The sequence below is a fragment of the Ammospiza nelsoni genome, chromosome 5, assembly GCF_027579445.1.
Source record: "Ammospiza nelsoni isolate bAmmNel1 chromosome 5, bAmmNel1.pri, whole genome shotgun sequence".
NCBI lineage: Eukaryota > Metazoa > Chordata > Aves > Passeriformes > Passerellidae > Ammospiza > Ammospiza nelsoni.
The window spans coordinates 42,365,541-42,380,381 of NC_080637.1; positions in this window are offsets into that span (position 1 = coordinate 42,365,541).

Genomic DNA, 14,841 nt, shown 5'->3' on the forward strand with positions numbered 1-14,841 from the left:
TGTAAGGACAGAGTGAAGTAGTCAAGTGACCAAGGTATGCTTAAGAGAAAAGAAGGGGAAAGTACCAGAAGCAGAAAACTGGATACACAAGTGAGACAGGATCAGATCAGGAATCATGAGCTACAGGGGCAGAGATCAAAAAAACCCTAGGGGATTCTAATCTGACATCAAAGAAGTGCTTCAAACTGCTGAGGAAACTGAGACAAGGGAAAGCATGTAGGTGTTTTATCTAGATTTGTATACTTACCCTAATATCAGAGGTGTAGAGATTTGGTATCCTTAGAGAGTCTGTAAAGCTGTTTGCTGTAGCTATCATTTGCCCTGGAGAAACGAATTATCCCTCTTGGCTTCTCTTTTTCTTTTTCTTTTTCTTTTTCTTTTTCTTTTTCTTTTTCTTTTTCTTTTTCTTTTTCTTTTTCTTTTTCTTTTTCTTTTTCTTTTTCTTTTTCTTTTTCTTTTTCTTTTTCTTTTTCTTTTTCTTTTTCTTTTTCTTTTTCTTTTTCTTTTTCTTTTTCTTTTTCTTTTTCTTTTTTGCAGTGCTCTATGACTATGTGGTCTTTGCTCTGTGAAGAGTAATAATGAAGACTGTGTTTCATAAAACCCAGTGGTGGTGGTAGATGGAAGCAAGAATTCATCAGCACTGTGTGAGGGTTCTTACTGTGGCAGAACCAATGAATATCTTTCTGAGAAAGCAGGATCAAAGCTGATTTGACTCAGTATGATTGTGGTAGTCCTTTATGCACAGGTTCCCAGCTAGGTGGATGCGACCCCAAGTATTACTGCTATACTTCTCGTGGGGGAGGAAAAAATTGAAAAGGTAAAAAAATCCCAAACCACCAAACCTGGGCATTTTTGATGGACAGCCTTTTTTTACTGACAAGTTACTGAAGCAATATCCCAGAAAGTTCCAGGAGTGATGCACTGTTTTAATTTTGTCTTTTCAAACAGAATTGAATGAAATTGTTTATTCATCATGTCCCCCATCTTATTTGAAAACACATATTAAAAATATAAAAGACTCAAACAAAATGCATAGTTCGTAACTATTCTATTTCTTTGCAGGCAGAGCCCCCAGGAATCAGCCCCCAGGAATTCCAGCATTCATTTTAGCACCTGGTATGTATGAAAGAGAAAGAAACTTGTCAGAACAGGTGACATGAGGATGAAATTCCTTAAATCTGTTTTAGCCTGTGGAGTCACCTTTTGCTTGATAGTAATCTCTCTGTGATTTAGAGAGAGGTTATAGATTGCAGCAGTTTGAGTCCTGACCCAACAACCAGGTTCTCCTTAGTTCTACCCAGTAAAACTGTCTTGGTATTAAGTCCTATTTAAAAGATTTTATGTATTTTTTTTCAGAAATCAAGTCACATATATCTATGGAATATTGTAAGACACAGTGTTATGTGTGTTTGTAAACTGTATCCTGAAGCTGCAGAGAGGCATGTGTATAAACTCTGTGCCTTATGCTGCATGTCAGTTAGCAGGACCAGCTCAAAAAAAATTGTCACAAATATTTTGTAAGTTTTGGAACATGTAGCAGGAAAAAAAGTCTCCTTTTCAGTGAAATAGCAGCACAACTTTTTGAGAAAGAAATTAATTTTTGTAACTATTGATGTAATTGACAAAACATTTCTGCCTTGAAAAAGTTCTCTAAAAAACCAAGCAGTATTCTGCATTATTTACTAATAATTAAGCTAGCCTTTTGTAAGTGAGAGGTATTTATTGGAATAGCAAAAAAACTCATACATTTAATAATCCGCCTACATCAGTCCAATTGGGTAAGAAACATGCATGTTCCAGTTAATTATTTTATATTGAACCACTGACACTCTGAAGTGTTGCAGAGTGCACTTTTAAGGGAACTCTTTTAGCAGCGTCTGAGAAAAGGTGGGAAAATCGTCATTTAAGAAAGACACATCATAATGCTTTGAAAATGTTTTCTTTACTACTAAGCTTCTCACCATGCAAATAAGCTTGCACATTTTTATAAAACTTTTATATTCCTTTTGGTTCCTTGATAAGCTTGTAATAATATGAAAATTTGTTATAGAAGTTATAATTCCTTTCTATAATGACTGCTTTCTGTTTCTTTATGCCCCACATTACACTGCAAATATGTGAAGAAAAGTTATTAAAAAATCCAAACTAACAGAAATGTACATTCTTAATATTTAAGTTTATTATATCAACATTTAAAAAACCCCAGTAGTGGAATTATTTCCAAAACAGTTCTTTTACTACAGCCAGAAATATTCCCAGTATTCAGAAACTACAGCTACATGTCTAAAGAATGCAAAAATATTTGGAAGCATATATGAAAGTGTTTGCTATAATTATCAAATTATTAAATGATCATCATTAAATATATTGAGTGCTGAGTAAATCACTTTTCAAAATTATATTGAATAGACAATTGTATGATGTTTCAAAGATATTCCAGGAGAAATTAACCTCTTTACACATTTGTAATAAGTTTTTGGAACAAGATCAGAAGTCAAATAAAGAAGATCAGAAGTTTCCATATTTTAATTCTGTTGAGATAATTATTGTAGCAAAAGATTTAGATCTCTCATGGCATTCTGTGAAGAATTCTGTATAAGTATGTTGTTCTTATATTTAAAATGTTACTGGATTACATGAATTTGAAAGTCTTGATATATTGCAGGGAAATAGTTGTTAAACATGGCAATATCTGAACTATAGATTGTCTAAATTGCCCAGAAGTATAACAATCATTACCACTCCTTGTTCAAGAGAATGTATTAGTACAGAAGCACCCTGCAGACTTGGACCTCCCTTAAATACCTTTGCCTCATTCTATAAAAAGAGTAGGCAGTAAAAATCCACTCTTTAATGATTAAATCCTTTTATTTGACAAGGTGGTCTTGCAAAATCTTTTTGATGTGTGAATGGGTGGCTGCTCAGAATGAGATGCCATTAATGTATTATGAAAAATATATTGTTAGTTAATGTCTAACTCTTCCTTTAATAGCATGAAATATATGGAGGAAAACTGTTGATTATTGAGTGTTCAGTTTGATGTCTGCAGAAATACATCATGTGTTAATAGAGGGAACTGTGTAGTTACTTGGACATCTAAATTTGAGTCAGTAAAAATGCTGAGAAGCTACATGTAAAGTTCATAATTAAATTCCTTTTTAATTCTAATTTTTTATTAGTATTTTTAGATGACAGTATCAGATTTATATGCTATAAATGTGCTTAAAACAATAGACTTACCCTTTGATATCCTCTTCTTGTGAAAACATTTTCCAAAGAGTGTTGAGATTATTAGTAATTTCTTCAGATAGATATTGAAATAATAAAATATGTAAACCCAAAATACAGCATAATTTTACTTATAAGTGGTACTTATAAGTACTCATAAGATGTAGTTTCAGTAATTAAATATCAACTGAAATGGAGAACAAGCCTTTCTCATTTATTCAGCTGTTGACACTTTAACATTTGACATTTAACTCTTTAATATTTTCTGCCTTAAACTTCTTTTCCTTATGCCCTCTGTGTTCAACTGTCCTCCTATCTTTTCTAGTGTTTTCCTTTGCATAGTGCAGCTTCTCAGCTGCTAATTCTTTTGCTATTCAATGTCTTTTTAAATCTTACTTTCATTCTTCATTATATTGAGAAATCCGGCAACATCATATCAAGATACTTAGGACAAATATGATTTATCCTTCCTCCTTATCCATGAATATGTACTTGGTGATGTAGTCTTTAATTAGATGTTTAAATAGCTTTTTTCCATATTTTCCCATCTTCCTTCTGTGTGTAGGATGGCTGATATCTTTAAAAGTGCCCAGCCAGTATTTTACTCCATTACAGTAAATGAGACTTCATTAAGGCTCATTTCTAGAAGAGAATTCAAGGTTCCATAACTTGATTAATGTTTGTACCTAAGCCTGACATTCTAGAAATCTCCCTCAGGTGCTAAAAAATTCTGAAGCACCAGAAACCTACCACAGGGAATTCTCTGCACATTACTGTGGTTTTCAGGACTCCTGGAGAAACTAATCCTTTGCTTTTATTTTTTAGGGCGTATTACCTACAGCCACTTCAACAGACACAAGTTCACCCTGCTTCTGTTCCAAAGGAAGCAAGAGCAGGAGACTGCACAACAAACTGTGTCACCAAGCCTGATCAGCTCTGCTGCAAGGTAGACGACCTCACTTATGAGGAAAGACTGAAGATTTTCACTGAAACCTTCATTGAAGTTGTCAAGATGTGATTGGACACCATGCCAGAAAATCTCATCCAAGCTCCCTTTCCCATGAAGGGTTGGGCAGGGTGATCCTTTTAAGGTCCCCTCCTACCTGGGCTGTTCTGTGATTTTGTCATCCTTCCAAGCACTCTGCCTTTTTCCCAAGGTCACATGACTCTTGGATGGCTCAAGGCAGTTCATTTTGTGTTTGCATTTGCTGAGTAACAAGATAGCTTTTACATGTCAGCATTATACCGGGCTAGTATTAACTCTGAGAGCTGACTCTGCTATGGGGTTCAGCAATTCAAACTGGCTTGGTCTGGTGTCCAAGTCCTCAGTTCCTTCTTCTTTGAAAATGTAACTCTTTTTGCCCCTCTGATGAGGAGGCAGATGGGGTCCCTTCCATCATGAATCACGCTATCATCCTTTGCCTTCTATAAATACTAATTCTGGAGATGGGGAAGGATTTGTGGCACACACTTTAGCTTCAGAGTTTCTGAAGTCTTGTCCTCGCTGAATGCGCTGCTTTTACACACAGCAGTGTAAAAGTTTTTGCTCTCCATGAGTTTTTTGAGGACATTAAACACAAATTGAATTGTCTCACAGAAGCTGCAAGCAAAATATCACACACAGTAAGTAGGAGTTTGCAGAGAAACATGTATCCTGCTAAAACCCCCTCCTAACAATACACAAACTATGTTGCTTGGCCTGTTCAGCTATTTCTGATATTTTTCTGATATCTCTATCCAATAACTTTCTGAAACTCATCCATGTACTGTATAAGAAACAAAATAATTTTTGACCCAGTGGAATAAACACATGATTTTTAATGAAAATAGTTCTAACATGTTTTGCACATTTTTTTAATGAAAATATTTTAGTCTATCATGCCTTCATACTCTATGGAAAACGCTGGGCAATTGCATTATGAAATCCAAATACTAAAATGATATCTAGGAGAAAAAAAATCTTATTATTGATTTAGGGGGAATATGGAGAGTAAGGTAACATTTTACTGGAAAAGACTGTCCTCTGCTTTCAGAGCTCAACACAGGATTCTCATTTCAGGAACCGCTCTAAAGGTATATTTTAAAGAATTTTACAAGGAAAAGTATAGAAATTGTCCCAGAAAGCTTCTCTCTGCAAGATGACCTTTCAGAATGGAAAACGGTCAAACATCTTAAGTAATGCTGTGAACCACCTTCTGTTTCCACAGGACATGTTCTCATTCAGGAAGTCTGATGCTAATTACTTTGAATCAAAGAGCCGGATGAGCATATCCTTCCAGTTTGGGAGATATGCATCTGGTGGTAAGAAGGGATTCTGATAATGCTCAGGTAACTGCGACATGGGAAAATATTAACACTTAGTCTTCTGTTTAGCAACATTTACTACTCACATATGACTCACAAATAAATGGAAAAGACAGAATGACATTTTAACCCTTTATCGTCTTTATTCACATATTTGTACAGGAAAATTTTCTGGAGTGCTGGATCTTGCAAAATAAGAAGAAAAAGCACAACACAAAAAGGAAAAATAATTGGATTTTTTGGGTACACTTGCTGGTGATTTGAAAGAAATTAGCTTGCTATGCCAAATCCAAAAAATGTTTGTTTTGATCCACAAGATCTTGCAACTAGCCTTGAGGAATTCTACTATGAGACGCTGGCAATGGAATCGTAGAATCACAGAATTGTTGAGGTTGGAAATGTTCTCTGGACATAATTTAGTCCAATCCCTGATGCCAAAGCAGGTTCATCTGGAGCAGGTTGCACAGGATTATGCCCATCCCAGTGATTGCCCACTTCTATATTCTACCCAGTCCCTAGTGGAAATGAAATGAAATGTATTCCTACATCACTGTAGGTCTCAGAATTTGCCATAGTATAGTAGTAGTAGATATATAGTGATAGAAACTTGAACCTTTGTGCTCAAAAAAATGTAACTTGTGCAATGTACAGTTTTGCCAAGAGCAGGGCTTTCGTAAGTTGCTGAGTTTCTCTTAAAAACAAAGTACCTGCAGGAAAAGAGCACAATCTGTTCTCTGAATCCATGGTGGATGGAATCAAGAATGATGGGCATAAACAGCAAGAAAAAGTCTGGTTTGAGTTTGGGGAAAAATTTTTATTTCTGAGGAGAGTGAAACATTGCAGCAGCATAAAATCTGGATTCTTAAAGCTATGTAAGTAGAGATGATGGGAAATGGTCTCTGGATTCTGGTATGTATATGATATTCTTAGTGTGACATGGTTCCAGATTTCAAAAGTCCAGGAGAAAACCCATGAGTTTGAAAATTAAACCACAGATTTTTAAGAAGCAATACGGTGGTGACTCAACCCAACTTCAGAGTCTCCCAGTGTTTTATAAACAATTATTAATTTTAGGTATTATATTTTTGTGGTCTTCATTATATTTAAATGAAGGGGTGATTTTATTGTTATTTTTATGGTTAGGCAGACATGTCTGAAATATTCTATTTGAACAGAGTGAGTCTTCTTCCTGTATGTCTGTCTATTTTCAAGTCAAATCCCCCGTTTTTTATTGCCCATTTGTCTGTCTCAGAGAAGGCAACTGGGAGTGTTATGAGCTTTAACTAAAGGAGCAGAAACACAGAAAACTTTCACATAGGTACCTTTGTTTCTGAGACTGTTGTTTAAATAGGCTATGAGCAAAACAAAAATGAAAGGCTTTGCTTATAGACTCGTCTCACTTTGCTTTGAACATATGAAGATTCACAGAACACATAGAAAAATGCCTAACAGGATGAGAAGATTATTTTGATGAGAGTCAAGTCAGAAGATGAATAAACCCATTCCTGAAGATCAGTCAAAAAGCTGTCTGCAATGGACAAAGTAATGTGGATAGAATTAATCAATTCAATTAACTGCAGTTCCTAGGTTGCTTTACTGTAGGAACTGAGCAGTTGTACCTTTGGGCAGCAGTGATTCAGTGGAACAGAAATGTTGTCTTGTTAACTGACATTTCTCTATATTTTCTTAGCAAAACTGAGGCCAAGCATGGCACAGCTGATTTTCTGAATAAAACAGTATCACTGAACTGAATAAAAATCTCTTCTGCTAAATAATTTCAGTCAGCAGATGCTTTCGTTTCTTAAATATAGGCTCTTGCTCATCTTCTGAATGTTCCTGAATTCATAATACCTTCATTTAGCTTGTAAAAAGCAACCTGGAAATAAAATTAAGTTGATTCTTTTAAAGAGAAAATAAGATACTTATCACAATTCTATTAGTAAAACAGTCATACAGCACTTTCTGCAATCCATTAGAAGTTGGTGTGGAGATGGCAAGAGATAAAAAACAATTAAGAGTTCATTAATGATTTTATTTTTGCCTAGAAATCTTTTACAATTTTTGGTTTACTATCACCACTCTTACTGAAGGGTAAATGACAGCATCAGCATTGCTATTGTGATATTTTTAAGGGGGTTAAGTCTTTAAAAAACTAGTCAGAAAAATAATTCTATTATCTTTTTCTACAGTTTTACTATGTTATTTATCTATTGTATGCCAATTCTGAACATGTATTTAGACTATACTGATGTCCTTATATTAGTTATTCAGTTATTCTATTTTCATCACCACTGGAAACTAATGGCTTAGATATATATATCTCACCAGATAGATCTTTTAGCAGAGTTTTGTCTCATTTAACTTCTGGTAACCTCTCCAGGACAGTGTGAAAAGAGTTCTAGAGTTCTTCTAATGTTGTCTAAGAAAACCTTTCGAAGGTGCAATTTTCCTTACTTTTTAATGCTCAAAAGACAGAAAGTTGGAAAAAAAATCAGTAACTAAACATTTAGCAAGACGTTACCTTAAAGATAGCCTGGTATTGTTTTTCATTTATTCCAGAATATGTATTATAATTATTTAGGAAATAATATGTCCATAACTTATATGAATTAATCCATAAATTTGGCTTATGATGCAACATTACCTAAGCATACATTCCCAGTAGGCACACATGCACACCCACCCATCACAAATAGCCATGTGCACACAGCCAGCCATGCACATAACAGACAGGCATGCTCAGCACCAACAGGACCCCACAGCCCCATCCAGCTCCCCTCTCTGGCTGAGTAGGGTGGAGGTCTTCTGGTGGGAAAACATACAGGGTGGATCCACCTAGATAGTCAGATAGCCAGCCATGGCCCCTGGCTCCCAGTAGCCTCGTCTGCTGCCAGGGGGACACATGAACCCCTGAGTCTGCAGGTCCACTCCAGCTGCTGCTCCAGATACCATCTACTGTCCAGCTGATGTCACCCTCAGAGCCCCCAGACCCCATAGTCCCCCTGAGAGTAGGGCCTTCTCTAGTCCCCTCCATAGCCAGGTCCTCCTGTGGTCTCACCCTTGGAAGCACACACACCTGCCTTGCTCCCAGTCCACGTCACATACTTGCAGCAAGTCCAGCTTGTCCAAGGCCCTGCTAGTCCTCACACACCCACTTGCACACCCTCACTTACACCATGGGCACACAGCTTCTGAGCCCTCATCCCTTCCCAAGGCTTGGTGCTTGCTTTCACTCTGGTTTTCACAAATGTTGTACCCAGGCACATGAACCCTTTGTGCAGAACATGAACAGGCAAGTCCACTGATCACCTACTTTTTATGTACTGCCTGCTCAGTCCCCTTATTTTCTCAGGCTTCTTTCTGTTTCAAACCCCATTGATCTTTCCTATTACCTACTGAGCACAGTGCTAAACAATAATGACTTATGACCAAGGCTATGTTTCCAACAGCTGTGGTTCCACTAGGTGGGACATGTGACAATTGATGAAGACAACAATTTAGTGCAAAGCTCTGGTCTGTCTGTCATTGCCCCATCATGACTAGGTGCAGTAGATGAGAGGGTGCTGCCAGGATGGTGTGTCTGGTAGCCAGTATTTTCCTAAGAGAATGAACACAGCCACTCATAAACTGCACCTCCGAGTTATTGTGTGATTAATTTACTCTGAATATTTTATGTTAGAAAAGTGAGGAATCTTCAAAGAAACAACTGGACCTGGAGTCTGGAAGGTTGGATACCACATACAGCAGATGAAGGTATCATCAAAGTGGTTATTTGTTACAGACATGGAAATCTTTTCTTGTGTCTTCCAACATTAATGTTCTCAAATTCTTCTATTTCTTTAGAGTTGTTTTTTTTTTTTTTATCCCCAGATGCAATGCTTTCAAGGGAGGATTCTGGTCTTAGCCATACCAAAAAGAGGTGTGTATTTCCCCCAAATTTCTGGGTAAAGCTTTAACTACTGGTTCTGTTAAATTTAGTTTAATCCTAGACATTTAAACCCAACCTTGTTAACATCATCAGAGCCTGGCCACAAAAGCACAGTTATACACTTGTGAAAATGAAAGAGCAAATTAATATTAAAACTTGAAAGGCAATTATTACATGTCCTCAAGGATTATATCACGAATAGTAAAGAGTCCACTGATACTTCATTGTATTAATAGCCTCATATTTTTTTCATGAAAATTTAGAAATTAAATGTGTTGACACTTCACCTTTTATTCAGCTAATCCTACTCTGTAAAATACCATTTTGATATCCAGCCAGACTGCCAAGCAATCTTTCATCATAACACTCATGAGCAATTTATTATTTTACCTGTGGCAGTATTGTAAAAGAACAAATTATTTTAAAAAGAGCCTTGATCTTTGTTAAGACTGTCTCAGCTTCTCTTATTAGCTTGTCAGCTATAAATTGTGGCTGCTTAGTGTATGGCCACATCTCTCAAGCTTACATTGACTCAACATCAATCAAAGATGACTATGGTTTGGTTATTATTTAGAAGAGTAACTTCCTTGCTCAGAAATTATAAAACTGGTTTCCATGCAAAACATTTATGTCAGATAGACATAGGAAAAACAATGTAGGTTTTCCTCCGGGAAACAGATAGTGATCAGATATCCACACTGATCTTTCATGAAATCTGCTGATCTTTTCTGCTGACTAGCTTTAAAATGCGCCCAAAGACCTTGACAGAAGCAAAGAGCATAATTCTTCATTCTTGTCCTTAGATGAAATCTCAGCTAGTAGTCTATGCGAAGAGATGTTCAAGCATGGATTCCCTTTTTTGTTGTTAGTGCGTATTCCCATTGTTAAAGGAGCTGATAGGAGGCAGAGGAAATTATATTACCAGTGAACTGCTTGTATGTAGTCCTGTGTCTGAGGCTTGGACATTTCGGCACAGGACTGCAGACATTATCTGGGTGTACTGGCAGCATGAAAAGGAGCAACTTGTCTGAAACACAGACCATGACTGATATTGTCAGAACTCAGATGTCAAATAATCAGCTATGGAAACAGATTCAGAAAAAGGAAAAAAGACTGAGAGTGTCTGACACTGCTTGCTAAAATTCACGAAAATGGGAATTTAAGACAATTTTAGGCTTCCTATCAACTGTTTGATGATCTTGTTGTATGAGTTATCCAATAAGAACTGTGTTTGGTCAGTAATCTGCCACCTTTTGAAAGCAGCTTTTTGCTACTGCTTTCTATTCTTTTGCTACTTCGAAATTCAACTATTGATCAAGCTGATATAAGCAGTCAGGGACTGAAACTGATAAGGAATAGAACACTCAAATTACTGAGCTATCAAATTGTGAGATGCAGGCAGCATCACATCTTCTAATGTCTGCAATGGTGGCTTAATTGTTTTCAGAAGCTATTTAGGATGATGTAAATCACATAAGCCTACAAAATATTGTATTATCCAATTTCATATTGCCACAGCTGCTGCTAGGAGAGAGCTCAATGCTGATTTCTTTTCATTGTCCCTTCACTTTCTCATTTTATTTTCCCTTCTCCCTGTGCACATGCATGCAATCAGGTGTGATCTCTGTAACTGCTCTAGGACTGTAAATATTGCCTCTAGCATCACCTTAGTCTGTAACTGCCTGAAGACAATAATCTTCTTTCTCAGGTTCCAAAAGGCATAATTTTGAAAGGCCAGAAAAAAGGTGCTGGTAACTACATCCCACAGAGAGGTTGGAAAGTAGTGTCTGAATCTTTCCTGCTTGCTGAGTTTCCAATGAAATTAACATTGGTACACCATGTTTCTAATAGTTAGGCTACTTAAAGCTTTGAATAAGTGTTTATTTTTATTTGTGTTAAGTAGATATATCTTAAATTGTAGTTATAAGAGCAATTTATAATGCTATTAATTCTTAAGTATTCGCATTGAGCTGTAGATGAATTCTAATAGTTGAAGAATAAATAAATTTATATATAGGTTTCATAGCTTGTACTACTTTATAATTACCACATGGAAGAAATAAATGGAGCATTTTGTATTTGCATTTCTCTGGTTGAATTTATTAGGCACAGGAGATAGGTGGGTTTCATTGCATATGAAACAAATGGCATATGCAATAAAGATCATTGACTGGTTTGATTTACTAAAATCTATTTTCACCATGAAAATATTTAATAGTGAATATGTTACATTCAAAACCCAGGTAACTATTACAATAATAATAAGGTAAGACACATACCCAAGAGGATAACAATGGCGCTAGACAGAATTTTAATTCTCATTCCTTCTACATGTTAATATTCCTCTATTTTTGTTTTATAGCACATATTTACAGCATATATTGTCATTTTATATTTTATAACAATATCAGATTAAATGAGGAATGAAAGTCACAAATAAAAAAATTAAGGTTGATTCTTGCATCTAAATTTACTTGCTGTGCCAAGGTTTTTGTAGAATTGAAATAACAATATGTACAGTGGAATATATCTCACCTGTTAGTCTTTAAATCACCTCTATGTAAAATTTCTAGGCTCTAGAGTTAATGGAAAGGGATAAGCGCACTCACCTGAGCCTTATTTTTTATGCTTCTATAATGATAGAATACTGAAGGAATTTGATTTCAAAATGAGCACTAGAAAATCATGGACCTGGACTGACTTCTTAGTTTTATACACCATCAAATATGCTGACCCAGCTCCTAAATTCCAAGTATTAATATAAATTATGCAGCTATGCTCTGGTTTCTACTGTTTGTATATATAGAAAATTCTTATTTAACGAAATACTATCATTTGAAATTGCACCATTAGAACACCTGCCAAATATATCTCCAGCTATTGAATTATTTGTCATGAAAACACACATTTTGCTATGTGTATTGGTGACTATACTTTAAAAGCAAAATATAATGGCTGAATTCTTATTAAAATTTATTTTGAACTGGGAAAGATAGAGATATGTGTTTTGTAAGTAATTTTGTAAGTAATTATGCGTAAAACTCAAATTGTGGCATGGGAAAATTCTTTTTTCAATATAGCACATGCCTTTCAATGTCTTCAGGGGAAGTTAAATTATTTTACTGACATCAAAAGAACGTAATTAAACACCTATGATGGCTAAACAAAATAATAGCAGGTAGAGGCTTCTTCACATTACATGAAGGAATCATATTCTCACAAATTGTTTGGGCATTTCCGCTGCACAGCTTATATATGAAATTTGATTTAGACTAATTAAAATCTGTGGAGAAAATAGCACATACATTTATTCCACATCAGAAAAATTAAAATAATTAACAATTGATCTCTAGGTGTGGGCTTGCTACTTTCAGCAGCTTTCTAGTATAAAATGTGTTGTCCATCTCGTAAGAAGTGTACTGTAATTGAAAGCACAAAAAACCCACAGAAGAGAGCCTCATATGGCTAACCACTCCTGCTAGACAAGAGTCTACAGAAGAGAATTCAAGTAGAGAAGACATCTAAGAACCAAAATTTGTTTATGTAAAATTTTAAGGCCTGGAATTTTGATTCCTCAATTAACAGTAGCTATAGTTCCCATCTTTAACTTATTTTATCTTCTAATAAGCATATTTCATTGTCTTTTAATTTCTAGTTTTTCTCTAAAAGTACTCTCATTCATAAATCCATTCTGTGAGTACCTAACCTGGAATGTGAGATGCAGCAATCTCTCCTTACTACCAAATATTTAAAGAAAAGAGCTATGTGTAAGACAAGTTATTTAAATGCCTAGCTTTTAGGTGGCTGAAGCTACTTAAGACTGGTATTGCTGAAATATGATTTGAAAACATACATCTTGTCTACAACAATTACTTGACCAGCTAGCAAGCACCACAGGTTAGTAGAGATGCCTCTTTTCCCATATTAGCCTGAACTCTTCATTGGAGAGGAATTAAAATTTCTTCTGATACATGGTAATTTCCCCAAATTATTATTCTTTGGTTTTTTATTTTTTCAAGTCTTTAAACTTCAGATATTATCCCCTTTCTAAATCTGAAAGACATCAGAGGAATGCAAAACTTTCAACATTTTCTGTTTCTGAAAATGGGCAGAAGATACTTAGGGAAAAATGGAGTGGTTGGATGAAAATTCTTTCTCCCTGTCTTCCTCTCCTCCCCTCCCAATGCATCTACTTAAATAAGCAAGGGATTTTAATTTGGCTCAGTTAAAGGGTTCTGATGATGCAAAAATTATTTTGTCATGCATTACAAATCATTTTACCTGATACTGTTTGAAGATATTCAGAATTAAATAATCAATTCCTTGGCTTTGAGGGCTTTGAAAGAAATGCAGAAATGTAGATCTGAATCTACTCTATGCTAAAGACAATACACTCCATATTTCCCACAAAGAAGAGTAGTAGTTTATCTTTCTTCATGAAGTGAAGGAAAAGATATAAAAGGGCAGCTGAAAAGAAGACCCATGTCATTAAACAAAAGGAAATAACATTCACCAAGATACTTATGTCTATTTAGGAAGTGCTGAGAGTGTGCTTTTGTGCATGCTGTGATAAAACATATTTTCTTGTGTTTTTCTTATGTAATATTGTAAAAATTCAGATATAAATTATAACATGATCCCCTTCAGTTTACTCCCAGAGTACATAGAGAAAATACATAGACTGTAGATTTTGAATAGTAAAGCCAAAACCTGGAGAATTAATGACCACTATAGTTATGTGTTACAGACAAAATCCTACAAAATTGTAGGCCAAGTCCTGCCAAAAATCTTCATCTCAGCTGTCAGACTATGTAACAGGAAAAGTTTTATGCTTCAGCTGTACGCAGCAAGTCCTGTCTGGATTATGCTAATACAGAAACACTTGCCTATCCCACTTTAATACCAGCTTCAAAATGAGATTGCTAGTGTGATTGGTTTTATGGGATAGTCATAAGCCTACAGGCGTATTCCTGATGTTGTTAATGGCAAGGAGTCACGAATTCAGACATGAAATCAAAGGAATTCTCATTAGCATGAATATTTTAAGAAGTCACTTTAGGATGTCAACATTAACACTGCATTGAAAAGGTCAGTATTATGGCAATAATTACTTTTAAGGTGTTGGCTTTAAATTTTATCAAAAGACATGCATGTTCACACACATTTCTGATCAATGAAAAAAGACTGATTAGAAAGCCAAGAAAAAGTGACTGTTTGGGAAAGAGACAGTTGGGGTTTTTCTTTTTAAATCATTAAATCCAGAAACCAAAATTCTTTAGTAGTGTAGAGAACTGAGTCCGTACCATCTGAGCCCTCATCTTGTCAGCAGAAACCATTTGTGTGTATAACATTCAGCACAAGGGAGTATAGAATGTTCAATG